This window comes from Pan troglodytes, chromosome 5, assembly GCF_028858775.2.
Source record: "Pan troglodytes isolate AG18354 chromosome 5, NHGRI_mPanTro3-v2.0_pri, whole genome shotgun sequence".
In the NCBI taxonomy this organism is placed as follows: domain Eukaryota; kingdom Metazoa; phylum Chordata; class Mammalia; order Primates; family Hominidae; genus Pan; species Pan troglodytes.
This window is the reverse complement of record NC_072403.2, coordinates 29,277,322-29,290,344: the sequence shown is the minus strand read 5'-3', so window position 1 is coordinate 29,290,344 and position 13,023 is coordinate 29,277,322. Positions and strand designations below refer to the sequence as shown.

General features: G+C 38.2%; 2 long non-coding RNA genes across 2 annotated transcripts in view; both read right to left on the bottom strand.

Annotated features, from left to right (window-relative positions):
• LOC134810282 (uncharacterized) overlaps positions 1-246 on the bottom strand; it is a 32,272-nt gene extending 32,026 nt beyond the window's left edge. The window contains exon 1 of the long non-coding RNA XR_010157929.1: positions 142-246. This is a non-coding gene — a long non-coding RNA (uncharacterized LOC134810282). The remainder of the gene's footprint in view (positions 1-141) is intronic.
• The window catches only part of LOC134810280 (uncharacterized), a 167,238-nt gene that overhangs the window by 57,390 nt on the left and 96,825 nt on the right, over positions 1-13,023 (bottom strand). The gene's annotated exons all lie outside the window — the stretch shown is intronic.

The window sequence follows — 13,023 nt, the reverse complement described above, 5'->3', positions numbered from 1 at the left end:
TCTGGTCTTACACCCTCTGTACATCTTCCTCCTGTTACCACTCTATCCTGTCTTCAACCTCAACTTCACTACTAATTTCATACTTAATAACTTAACAGCTCTCAATAAAAATGTAAAAACATAGACAAAATTATTCCTTACTCAATATTTCTGGCAAGGCTACTGCTGTTCTCTTCTCTCTCTCAATTATCTGAAAAGAGGAATAATACAATCACCTCCTCTTAATCCCTCAATCCTTAGCACTCTGATTCTATTCCCACCTCTGCAGGGAAACCACAGTGGACTTCTTTATGAGGTCATTTATAAATTCCTTCTGAGTGCTCTATGGCATTTAAAGCAGTTTTCCACAACTGCTTCCATTGTCACCTGGGACCTCATTATCTCTTGTTTTTCCTAATTCCTCAGTGCTGCTTTTTTGGCATCAAATGACATTATCCATCCAATGTTTTGCCTACGGTTTCACTCTATGCCCTATTTCATGTCCATTGCATATAAGAAGTAAACTCCTCTGAAGACACCTTTTCAACTACAATTCTGAATAATTCATCTTTTTAGTAAATTTTTCCTGAGTGCTCCCTGTGGTTCAGGCACAGTTCTAGATGGTGGAAATAAAGCAAAGTTCTCACCCTCGTGAAGTTTATTTCTAGTCAGGGAAGACATGAAATAAAGAATGTGTCAAGAGATCATACATGCTATGATAAAGCACTGCACAATCTCAACCTCTCAAATTTTTCTTCTCTCTCTTATGCCCAAATCTTGTCTTTCCCACTACCCTAAACATTTCTCTGAATATGTGAATTCAACATATTCCAAACTTAGTTCATCATGAATTCCCCTCTACTTGCCACCCCCTTAGGTCTCTATCAGTTCTCATTCTCAGCGACTTGAACCATGATGTACCCAGTGGCTTCAACTTTGATACATTTTCTGTATTGCCAGTGGTATCATTTTTTCTAAAATGTAATAGTTGTGTCTTTGCCTTACCCAAATTCTCCTAGCAGTTCTCCATCCAGGGTCAAGCCCAAACTCTTTAGGATACCAGAGATAGCCTTCCTGCCTCTTGTCCCTTCTGTGTCCTTCAGGATACACTTTCTTGCCTTCACCTCTTGGCTCAAGCTCTTTCTTTTGCTAATCATGTCCCCTCTCACTCAACCACACCTCCATTTAGCTAACTCCAACTCAGGCATTCTTCAAGGTGACAAAGTAACATTTTCTTGGAAATATGTAGCATTCTTTGCCTTTCTACCTTTCTACTTGAGATTCACATGTCTAATCAATGTATCTCTCTTTTTTTTTTTTTTGAGATGGAGTCTCGCTCTGTCGCCAGGCTGGAATGCAGTGGCACCATCTCAGCTCACTGCAGCCTCTCCCTCCTGGGTTCAAGCGATTCTCCTGCCTAAGCCTCTTGAGTAGCTGGGACTACAGGCGCGCACCACCACACTCGGCTAATTTTTGTATTTTTAGTAGAGACGCGGTTTCACCATCTTGGCCAGGATGGTCTCGATTTCTTGACCTTTTGATCTGCTCACCTCGGCCTCCCAAAGTGCTGGGATTACAGGCATGAGCCACGGCACCCAGCCCCCAATGCCTCTTTATGTTCCCTTAACACTCAGAAACTTACCTTGTCATTGATTGTAACCACAATATATGATAAGTTATTCTATTTCTTGTCTTTCTCCCGCATTCATCTGTGACTTCCCTGGAGGGAAAGACAGTTTCCTGCATCTTTTCCCCCAAAGTATAGTGCAATGCTACCCAAAGAGGAAGTTTAATACTTTGCAATTATGAATGAGCTTAGTATATTACTAACTCACAAGGTTGGCAAGCAGATCGATACATTGTACCAATATTATGCTGACTAATGTTTCCACACGCTTACAGGTATTGCGCTGTTGGAAAATAGTAGCTCCCCCAGTCACAGTTTCACCTTCTGCAGTTTCAGTTACCCACAGTCAATGGCAGTCCAAAAATATTAAATGAAAAATTCCAGCAATAAACAATTTATAAGTTTTAAATTACCCACCATTCTGTGTAGCATGATGAAACCTGGTGCCCTCCTGCTCTACTCTGCCTGGGACGGGAATCATCCCTTTGTCCAATAAATGCAAGCTGTAGATGCTCTCCACACAAGTCACTCAGTAGCCATCTGTGATCAGATTGACTGACGTGGTATCACAGTGCTTGTTTTCAAGTAACTCTTGTGTTACTTGATAATGGGCCCAAAGTGCAAATATTTAATAAGGAAAGAAAAAAATATCCTAATGCTGAGGTTGCTGAGATCTACAGTTAGAAGGAATCTTCTATACGTGAAATTGCGAAGGAAGAAAAAGAAATTCAGGCTAATTTTACTGTCACACCTCAAACCACAAAAGTTACGGCCACAGTGCATGATAAGTGCTTAGTTAAGATGGAAAGGCATTAAATTTGTGGGTGGAAGACAAGAAAAGAAATGTTCCAACTGATGGTGGTTTCGGGCATTCACTGGGGAGGGTAGGGGCTTGGAACTTATGCCCTTTGAAGAAGTGCAGACTACCATCATTTCATACATCGGTATTCATACACAGCCGTGTGCTCTTCTGCAATTTTAAACTTGAAGTGGTAACTTAGGGAAGTATCCTGTTCAAGTCAGTTGCTGGGCAAGGTCGTTTTGTTTATTCTCAATTCTCCTTAAGAGTAGAGCAGTGTAGTTTCCATATGCAGCCAACTGTTTAAATCCAAGAGAGTTTCATTAGAATACCGTGAATCATTCCTCAGCAGCCATACCTGACCCTCTCATGCTGTGGCATGAGCCTCTCCCATCGTGTCTGCCCAAATAAAAACAAAGAAACTGTTGTTCATGTTTTCTCTCTGAAACCATCTGTCATCTTCCTCACCTTAATTTATGCCCCTTGTATTTATAGGAAAAGGGAAGAGAAGAAGAGAGGTAATTTGCAGAATATTGTTTAAGAGAAAGTAATCTTTAAACTCTTCACTATTTACCTTACCTCCAACATCCTTTGTATGTTCAGCTCCATCCAGGAGCACATTATTTGACTGTGGCGTGACTCCTCCTTTCTCATTACCAGCAGTTAAGCTGGGCGTAGTGTGTCAGAGGCTTAACTCATAGCCAATGGTCCCGCTGTCTGGTGGAGACAGAGGGACCCAGGCACTGGCAGCTATGGCTGAAAAGTAGATCCTGAGCTGACTTTATATTGCAGGGCATAAAAAAGAGAGAAACTGTGGCCCTTGGCAAGGTCGAGTTTTGTGGAGATTTTTCCCCCCCACAGCAAGACTACAAAAAAAACAAGCAGTGTTCTTTGGAGACTCTTGAATGCTCACTCAAAGGCATACTGCCGCGCAGCTATTTTGTAAAAGTGGAGAAATGGGAAATGATCATGTTCCGAGGTAGCTGGAGGCTGTCTGGGCTCACAACCAGGCTGCACTTCCTTGGGAAGAATAATTACCCTGCCATATGTGGCACTCTGGAGAAGAATGAGACAAGAAGTGGCTATGAACTAAGTCGTAAGAAAGTAAATTAGGCCAAGTACTAATGCAAAAACTCACTACCACTTACTAATTATTCATTCATCAAATATTTTTTGAGCACCTACTTTATGCCAAGCACTCTTATAGGTGTGGGGGATAAGTGAGTGAACAAAGCTGACAAGAACAACAACAAAAAATATATTTTTATGATGCAACATTCTAGTGAGGGAAAAAATAAATAAAAAACATACCAAATCAATGATATAGTATATTAGAGAGGGTCAGGTGTTATAGAAAAAAACAGAACAGGATGGAGGAAATCAGGCGGGCTAAGAGAAGGACTGTCGTTTTAAATGGAGCCACACTGAGAAGGTGGTGACTGAGCCAAGAGTTGAAGGAGGAGAGGAAGCGAACTATGTGGCTTTTGGAGGAAGGTTATTCCCTGCAGGGAAACAGTGCAAAGGTTCTGAGACAGGAACGTGGCTATAAGGTTTGTGAAGAATCAAGGAGAACAGGCCATCGGAGCAGCCTGAGCCAAGAGAGGGTTATAGGAAATGAAGATGAGCAGATAACAGGCCAGCAACGAGGACAGATAGTGCTGGGTCTTCTGGGCCACTGTCTGGACTTTCGCTTTCACTGTGAAAGTATTGAGGGGACATCCATTAAAGAATTTTGAGCAGAGGAGTGGCATAAGATGACTTCAGTGTTTATAAGGGCTATGTTTGCTGCATTGAGAATGGTTTGTAGGAAGATTGTGTTAAGTCCCGGTCACTAAGGCACTGAGAAATACAAGTTATCTTGTTAAATCATTTTAGCAAAATAGATATTATTATCTATTTTGTAGATGAGGAAACAGAAAGGGGCAATCGCCTGAACAACGTTACATAAATAGAAAATGATAGGTCTAAGATTTAAACCATGAAGTAAGCAATAACATATATTCTCCAAGCCCTATAGCAGTGTCAATTCTGGTTTAATTGCAGTGAGGCTCAGGGTTACCAATGGAGTGTTGTCTGTGTCAGGAAACAGTCTACAGACTTTTGGAGTTACCACATGAACTAATTTCCGGGCCATATATGACTGATATAATTAAAAACTTTCACTAAAATTGTGGATGCTTTTAATAGTTAATCAACTAGTTTTCTACATAAAGAAGAAAGAGTTCCCTGTCTCTCCTCATAGATGTATCTGCAGATTGCTTTGTTCTCCTGCGCAAGGATTCCTGCATCATTGAAGAGGTAGCACACTTGTTAGGTTACTAGCACAGGCTGAGTTGACATCTTAATAATTTCCTAATAACTCCACACTGTTTCTGAAAGATACAGTATTTTTCAGAAGCAAATATCAGAAAAAGTGATCAAACTAAATAAAAGCAGGGACCACAGGCATAATCAGTGGTTTTTAGTGAAGGCTACCTGTTGAAGTACATCCTCATGATTCCTGTATCAGTTTGTTTTTAACAAATAATATCCCTCCTTTTAGCTAAGAAATATGCAGAAAGGCTTGTAGGGAAAGATCAAAAAAGGTAAAAAAAAAAAATACAAAAACTGAAATCTGCAAGGTTTGGTACCTGCTCTAGAATCAAAATATTGAAAAGAATTAATACACTATGAGGACTTCACATTCATCAAAGCAGGTGAGCCATCACTTTAAGATGCAGATCAAAAAGCAAAGATGTAAAAATATTTTCTGCAAATGTATTTGATTATAAATGTTACAATTACTTGAGGAGGTAATTTAGAGGATATTGTTAATTTGCTAACTTATTTGATTATTTAATTGCACACATTAGTTTTCAAACCATTTAAATTCCAGACTTCCTGAATATAATCAGATGTGATTGGACATGACTTTCTTGAGCTAGACCTGCCAAGAATATTGCTCTTGTTATTTTCCTAGTGGCAGATGACCAAAATATAGGCTTCTGCTATTTTCTTCAGGTAAAATTTAGTCAGGTTTCAAAGATCATCATAGAATTCAAAAGAACTGAATTTCAGAAATTTTAAAACTCCACTCGAGGGAAGAAAATCCCAAAGTCTATTTAAACCATATAAGGCTCACAATTATATCCATGCACTACCACATGAAACTGTTTTGCTTATGTGATGTGAAGCATGAGAAAATAATTAGTAGCATTCAAAGGTTTGGCCTCACATGGAGAAGAACATCTGGATAATCAATTTATTAACTAAAAGAATCTGAATGTTTGGGTGTAAAGAATTGTTCCTGTTCTTTGGTTAGAAAAGTGGACTTGAAGTCATTAGAGAGAAGTTCCTTAGGAGAAGGAATCTCATTAAAGTTTCAGTGCGACTTATTTTAAGCTTGACTGGAAAATACATAATAGTTCTGATAGAAACCAGGAATAGAGCAAATCAACATCCCAGTAAAGTGCCTGCTTCTACATAGATGCCATAAAGATTCCTAGGAAAGTTGACACTTTTCAATGTATAGCATCTGAATGGAAACACAGTTGTATGTGAGATTGGTTAAATAAGTTTCATTACTTTACAGTCACACTGTACTTGGGTTTGTGCATTCTACTAAATTATTCTTACCAAATTATTTTATAACATTAAAAAAAACTGTCTCTGGTTCTGATGCTGTCATAATATTCAGGGAACTTTTCTGTCATTTTATTTTTATTGCCCTCTGCAGATGGCTTTCAGAAGTTCATCTACAACAATTTATTGTATATATATTGTCTTTGTTTCTTATTGATTCAAAGCTACATTCAGTTGCTTTTAGGTATGCTTCTATATGAAGTAATGTGACCCATCTTTCAAAACCATTTTACAAAGACTAATGCTGTTGGACTCCTGAATTCTGATATTTTTTCAACTGCAGAAACACTAGCTAGCTATTGAAATTATGGCAGGTATTTCTTTGATTGATTGACCCACATCAAATTCCAGTGAGAAGCCATAATGAGTGAGTGGCTTGACTTTCTATCACTGAGGTATCTGATTCATTTTATTAGTCAGAACTACATTTTAACCTTATAGAAAGATTTTTTTTTCATTAGACACACATACATACATAAATACCCCTAGCCTAGGCACACCCCATATGTAAGAAAGTTAACACTAGAAGAAAAAGCATGTGCATGTGTGTGTGTGCTTATTTTATCTGTCTATCCATATGTAGATACTATATCATCAGATCTAGATCTAGATATACAGCTAACTAGATATGGAAATCACTTATGTCTGAGAAAAAGATAGGGACTTATAGTAATATGGGCAATGCATTTCTGTTCCCTTAAGTGAGTGTCTTCATCTCATTTTACCTGTTGGATCCAGGCTCCAGGTTACTAACATAAATCTGTCAGTCTCAAAGGCTATGGTGTAAGGTTTCCTTTAGAGGAAAAGACATAGTAAAGCATACATCATCTTATTGCTATGGATTAGTTTAAAATGAATTAATCATTTTTGTCAATAATTTTCTTTCATCTCTCTGTTGTCACCTCATGGCAATGTCCCTGAGGCCATCATCTCCCCAAAAGGCATGGGGTGGAAAAAGAGGTAAAATCCTATGATAACTATTTTACTATTTAGGTCTAGCAGCTCTTCTAAAGAACACAGTAGAAAATGAAACACAGAATCTTCATTAATTTCATTATGATTGGTTTAGATTGTGCAAGCAGTTCTCAAACTTTCATTTCTTTTATGCCCTGTTTTTGAACAGGCTTACAAAACAAAGATCATTGGCAATGATATGGTTTGGCTGTGTCCTCACCCAAATCTCATCTTTAATTGTAGTTCCCGTAATCCCCACATGTTGTAGGAGAGACCAGGTGGAGATAATTGAATCATGGGGCGGTTTCCCCCATTCCGTTCTTGTGACAGTGAGTTCTCATGAGAACTGATGGTTTCATAAGGGGCTTCCCCTTTTGCTGGGCACTCATTCTTCTTCTTCCTGCTGCCATGGTGAAGAAGGACATATTTGCTTCCCTTCCACCATGATAGTAAGTTTCCTGAGGCCTCCCCAGCCCTGCAGAACTGTGAGTCACTTAAACTTCTTTCCTTTATAAATTACCCACTTTCCTTTATAAATTACCCAGTCTCATGTATGACCTTATGCAGCAGGAGAACAGACTAATACAGGCGGCCAGTTAACCTTTTTTTAGCATATTGCCTCTAGTTATCCATAGTGTTCAATTATAGGAGTTCAACTTATGTTATTATGTCCTGGTAATGCCCTTTTAACACTCCACTTATTAAACTATCTGGTTTTCTTTCACAATCCCAATATAAAAATAACTATTCCTTAACTTCGACAATTCAGAAAATTGGCTATAAATGTGCTAGGGGATAAGAGACAGGCATGAAGAATAAAGATTATAAATACCAGTTGTCGTCTTCATTCCAAGATCAAAGTACTCATCCAGTTACAAAAGTTTCCATAGTAGAGTATTTCCTGAATCTTGAAAATATCTGCCTTTGTCTTTTTATATTCTCTAGATGTACAGTTTATTAGTCTCAACTCTTCCTTTGATAACTCTATAGATATTGTTCCAACATTTGTAGACACTTTTATTTGCTTGGCTGCTTGTAGTATTTTTTTTATATCCATGTAATTTCAAACATGCGTCGGATTATTTGGAGTGAGAATTTCCAGTCTGTATAATCCCTGACTTTCTGACATAAGAAGCTTCTTATAAAGAGTCTCATGGGATATAAAGAGCCTTTTTTACCTCTTTAAAGATGCTTTTCTGAAGAACCATGTAGCTAGGCCTTGTGACTTACATTGGGTAGATTACTTTCTATTTAACTTTGTTTTTGCCATCGCCAATGTTTATTAGTCTGCACTTTATGTTATAGATCCTCTTGTCTTTAGTGTATTTTCATAAGCATTCTGGTGGGATATTGGGAGAGGCCATATTAGTGGGTTAGAGAAGGGTGTAATGTTTTAAAGCTGAAGCCTATCAGTAATGAATATGAGTGACCTGTAAAGAGAAGGGCTACCAGGATTAAACAAATAAAAATTGTTGCATTTTCTTAAAAAAAAAAATTATAAATACCAAATAGCCCAGGGCATATTAAAATAGCAATAATAAAAATCATACTATTCCATAACCAAATCAAGTTTTGATGGAAAGAAACACATAACTGATTGCCTTCTCATTAGAACAACAGAAAATCAGTTGTCCTATTGGGCTCTAATTGAGAAGCCAGATGGAGGCTGGCAGAGTGGCATTCCTGGGACACACAGAACCACAGGAGGCAGTGAGCAATAGGTTCATATTTCTATTTGCATATAGCCAGAACTGCATTTGACAGCAAGAACAGATTTCCCAAACCAAGCATCTCTCATCAAACATATATTCCTCTGGTAGACAGCAGGAGCAGCTTCTCTTTTAACAGGCATTTTCTAGTTTTTATGCACACTCCTAATGATTTTAATGTAGAGAGAAGAGGTAGGTACAAATATATGAAGATTTGAAGAAACGATAGGTAATGAATTATTTCTCTGCTATTTCTGATTTGAACAAACATGCTGCTAGAATGAATAAGGATGTTTAGCAATATCACATGATACACAGTCTATACATATAAGTCAATTGTACTTCTGTATACTAACAATGAAAAATTGGAAATTGAAAAAACAGCTGTGATAGCATCATAATGTGATAATTTAGGGATGACTTTCATAGAATGTGTGCAATACATGTACCTTAAGATTACAAAATATTGCTGAGAGAAATTAAAGAAGACCTAAACCAATAAAGACATACACTGTGTTTGTGGACTGGGAGTCTATATATCATTAGGATGTGTATTCTCCCCACAGTGAAATATACACCAAAAACATTTCAATCAACATTGATACATTATTTTTGTAACAATAGGCAATTTGATTCTTAAATTTACATGACAATACAAAAGCAATAGAGAACCAAGATGATTTTTAATGAGAATGGCAAAACAGACTACTTACACTACCTGATTTCAAAACATGATAAAGTTACTGTAATGAAGATGATATGGTATTGACATAAGAATAGACATGTAGGTAAATGAAATAGAATAGTGTGTTCAAAAATAGACATATACAGTATAGTCATTTGATTTTTGACAATGTTGCCCAAGTAAATTAATGGGGAAAGAGTAGCTTTTCAATAAATGGTGCTGAAACAATAGAATATTTGTACTTAATTATACCATATACAAAAATTAAATTAAAATGAAGCATAGGCCTAAACATTACATTTAAAACTATGAAACTTCTAGAATACACGGCAGAAAAAATTCTGGCATTTGCTTAAGCCAAAATATTTTTATGACACAAAGCATATGAGAGAAAAAGTGATTTTGTATATGGTATCGGATGGGGTGGAGTTTCACTGTTTCCATATTTCCAGCATATTAAAAATTTTGATGAATATCAAAATTATCATTATAATTTAATATTTTTTCCAGAATTTTTGTTTCATGAAGACTGTGGAGTACAATCCATCTCCAAATAACCTATCTGAAGCCCCTATTTGAGATTTCATTATTAATGTTGAGGTCTAGTTGTCTATATCTTCATCTTATGATTTTAAACTTTTCAATGTGTCATAACTTTTTTCTCAAGTAGATACAAACCTTGAGAATCATCCTTGCTATATGCTTGTTGACATGATTTATTAGCTGAAGGGATATATTAGTGGGCCAACTGGCATTTGTTCATATTTTTATTACATCTCTCAGAAAAGAGAGAGGGAAAGACAGCAAGGGAGAGATATGGGTCTTAGCAAAGATAAGAAGTATAAGAGAAAACAAGAGCGCCGTGTTTTCCTCTTTTTCTCACAGTGGTGTTCTGGCACAGCACTCAGCCTCTATTGGAACCACCTGGCTCCCTTCACTTCCGCAACCAAGAATTACAAAATATACCTGAAAGGACACTGAAACTCTTCAAGATGGTGATAGTGATGGTGGTCTCTTTGTTCCTATGCATATCAATCTCTTGTGTTTCCCTCTTCTGATGCCTTTACCATTATCTTCAAATGTTAGTTGCTTATACAAAGAGAGGTGGTCAGGGATCTTAAGACCGACAAAATTTATTTGTGTTAGCAACTGATTATTAACTTGGTTGTCATACTGACAGTGAGAAGAACACAAGATTAGAAATAAAGATCTAATATTTACTTAACTCCAATTCCATGATAAGCCCTTTTTAACTTTTCTCTTGCTTAGTTCTCAAAAATTTCATACAATGCTAATGACTTTGGTATTATTTCCACTTTAAAGATAAGGAAATTGAGACTCATTGAGGAAAAAGACACTTGACGAAGCCTAAAGAGAAAGTAGACAGCAGTGTTTTAATTCAAACTGAGATCTGTCTGAAGTCAGAATCTGTGCTCTTTTTGCTACTTTATCCTACATGCAGGAGGATCAGTAACCTAGATTCACTTTTGTGGCCCTGTCAATGAGTAGTGGCAAAGATGGTGCATTCATCATCTATTGCTGTGTAACAAATTCTCCCAATAATTACAGCTTAACATAGAAGTAAACATTTATTTTACATAATTTCTGTGGATCAGAAATTAGGGAGTAGCTTTGTTAAAAATGCATCCATAAAGTTTTATTTTATTTTATTTTTTTGAGACGGAGTCTCGCTCTGTCACCCAGGCTGGAGTGCAGTGGCGCAATCTCGGCTCATGCAAGCTCTGCCTCCTGGGTTCACGCCATCCTTCTGCCTCAGCCTCCCAAGTAGCTGGGACTACAGGCACCTGCCACCATGCCCAGCTAATTTTTTTTTTTTTTTTTTTTTTGTATTTTTAGTAGAGACAAGGTTTCACTGTGTTAGCCAGGATGGTCAAATTTTAATTTTTTGAGTGATGGCATAGGGAGGTATATTCATTGAAGGAAGAACGTCTTACTTGCAATTCCCCAGAGCAGGTGGGTAGGCCACTCTGCACAGGGTCATGTGGGGATGCGCCAGAGTTGGTCAGGAGGCAGAGGAAAGAAGGGAGGAGAAACTATGGCCCAGAGTCTTTATTGTGTTTTCTGTGAAAGAGGCACAGCGGGTCAGGGATAACGTTTAGCACTGACTGACTAGAATAATGGGGGTTTCTGTGCTGTAGGGGTGGTCTCTAGTTGTGTGATACCTTCCTGGCCTTGGGTTGATTTAGGGCAGGAAAATATTGGCTTGGTGTGTGAGTCAAATAAAGCAGGTGGTTGGAGGTATTGACTTGAGATTGAGATTGGCTGGTTCACATAGGAAATATGCATTTTTGATCATCAGTGAGTTGTTTATTATCTCTGAATTTGCTAGCCATAGGAGGAGGAGTTTATCCTGCCAGCTAGGCCTCTAAAAAGATGTTAAAACGTTATAAAATATATTTTTAACCAAACAGGATGTATACAGGAGCCTAGTTATGCCATTCTGACTTAGAGTCTCTCATGAGACTCCAGTTAAGATGTCAGCCAGGACTGCAGTCCTTGAGGATTTGATGGGGGTTGGAAGATCCACTTCCAAGATGGTTCATTCATATGATGGTGGTTATTGGCAGAAGGCCTGAGTGCCTTTCAGTATTAGTTTTGCATTGCTCTATAACAAAGTACTACAAATGTAATGACCCAAATGAACACATGTTTGTTATCTTACAGTTTCCATGGGTCAGGAGTCAGGGCATAGGTTAGATGGAGGTCTCTGCTCAGAGTTTCTTCTGAAGCCAAAATCAAGACATTGGCTAGGCCGTGTTCTCAGCAGGCTCAGGGTCCCTCTCCAAGCTCACTCAGGTTGTTTGTCAAATACAGTTTCTTATGGTTGTAGGGATGAGGTCCCTGTTTCCTTGCTGATTGTTGGCCAGGCATCTCTTCCAGCTCCTGGAGGCTGTCCTCAGGTCCTAGCATGTGGCCTTCTCGCAGCATGGCAACTTACTTCTTCAAAGGCTGCAGGAGAATCTCCTTCCAGTCTGCTATGACAGTGTTACATCACATAATATAACCAAGGGGTAACTGTCCCTTTACCCTTTCCATATATGCTTATTTGTTCATGCATGTCTGATGGTATTCATATGTTCTTCCCACACTCATGGGGCAGGGCATGCACATCAGGGGGTAGGAAGCTTGGGGTCCTGTTAGAATTGGCCACATGTAGCCACTACATAGGAAGGTTATGTTTCAGAAATATGAGTGTCTTATAATAAAGATGTTTTCTTCATGAGGCAATGTTCCTAAAATATATGCTGGGTAATCTATGATCCACTAGTGAGTCTGAAGCTTGGGGCCCTGTTAGAATTCTCTGTTGACATGGACATGGCAGCTGGCTACTCCCAGACCAAGCTATCCAAGAGACAGCAAAGAGCCGTGCTATTTATGACCTAGTCTCACAAGCCCTGTACCACTACTTCTGCCACATTCTATTCTTTGAAAATATTAATAAGTTGCTAAATCTGCTCTACCCTCAAGGACAGGGAAATTGGGCTCCACCGTTTGAGTGGAGCTTATAAAAACTTGTGGACTTATTTTAGAACTACCATAGATGACATTTAAATACTTTAGCTCTCTGTCTAATCAGCTACAGAATGAAAAGCTTCAGCCAGTTGGTTATTAAGTTTCTTGGAGTATA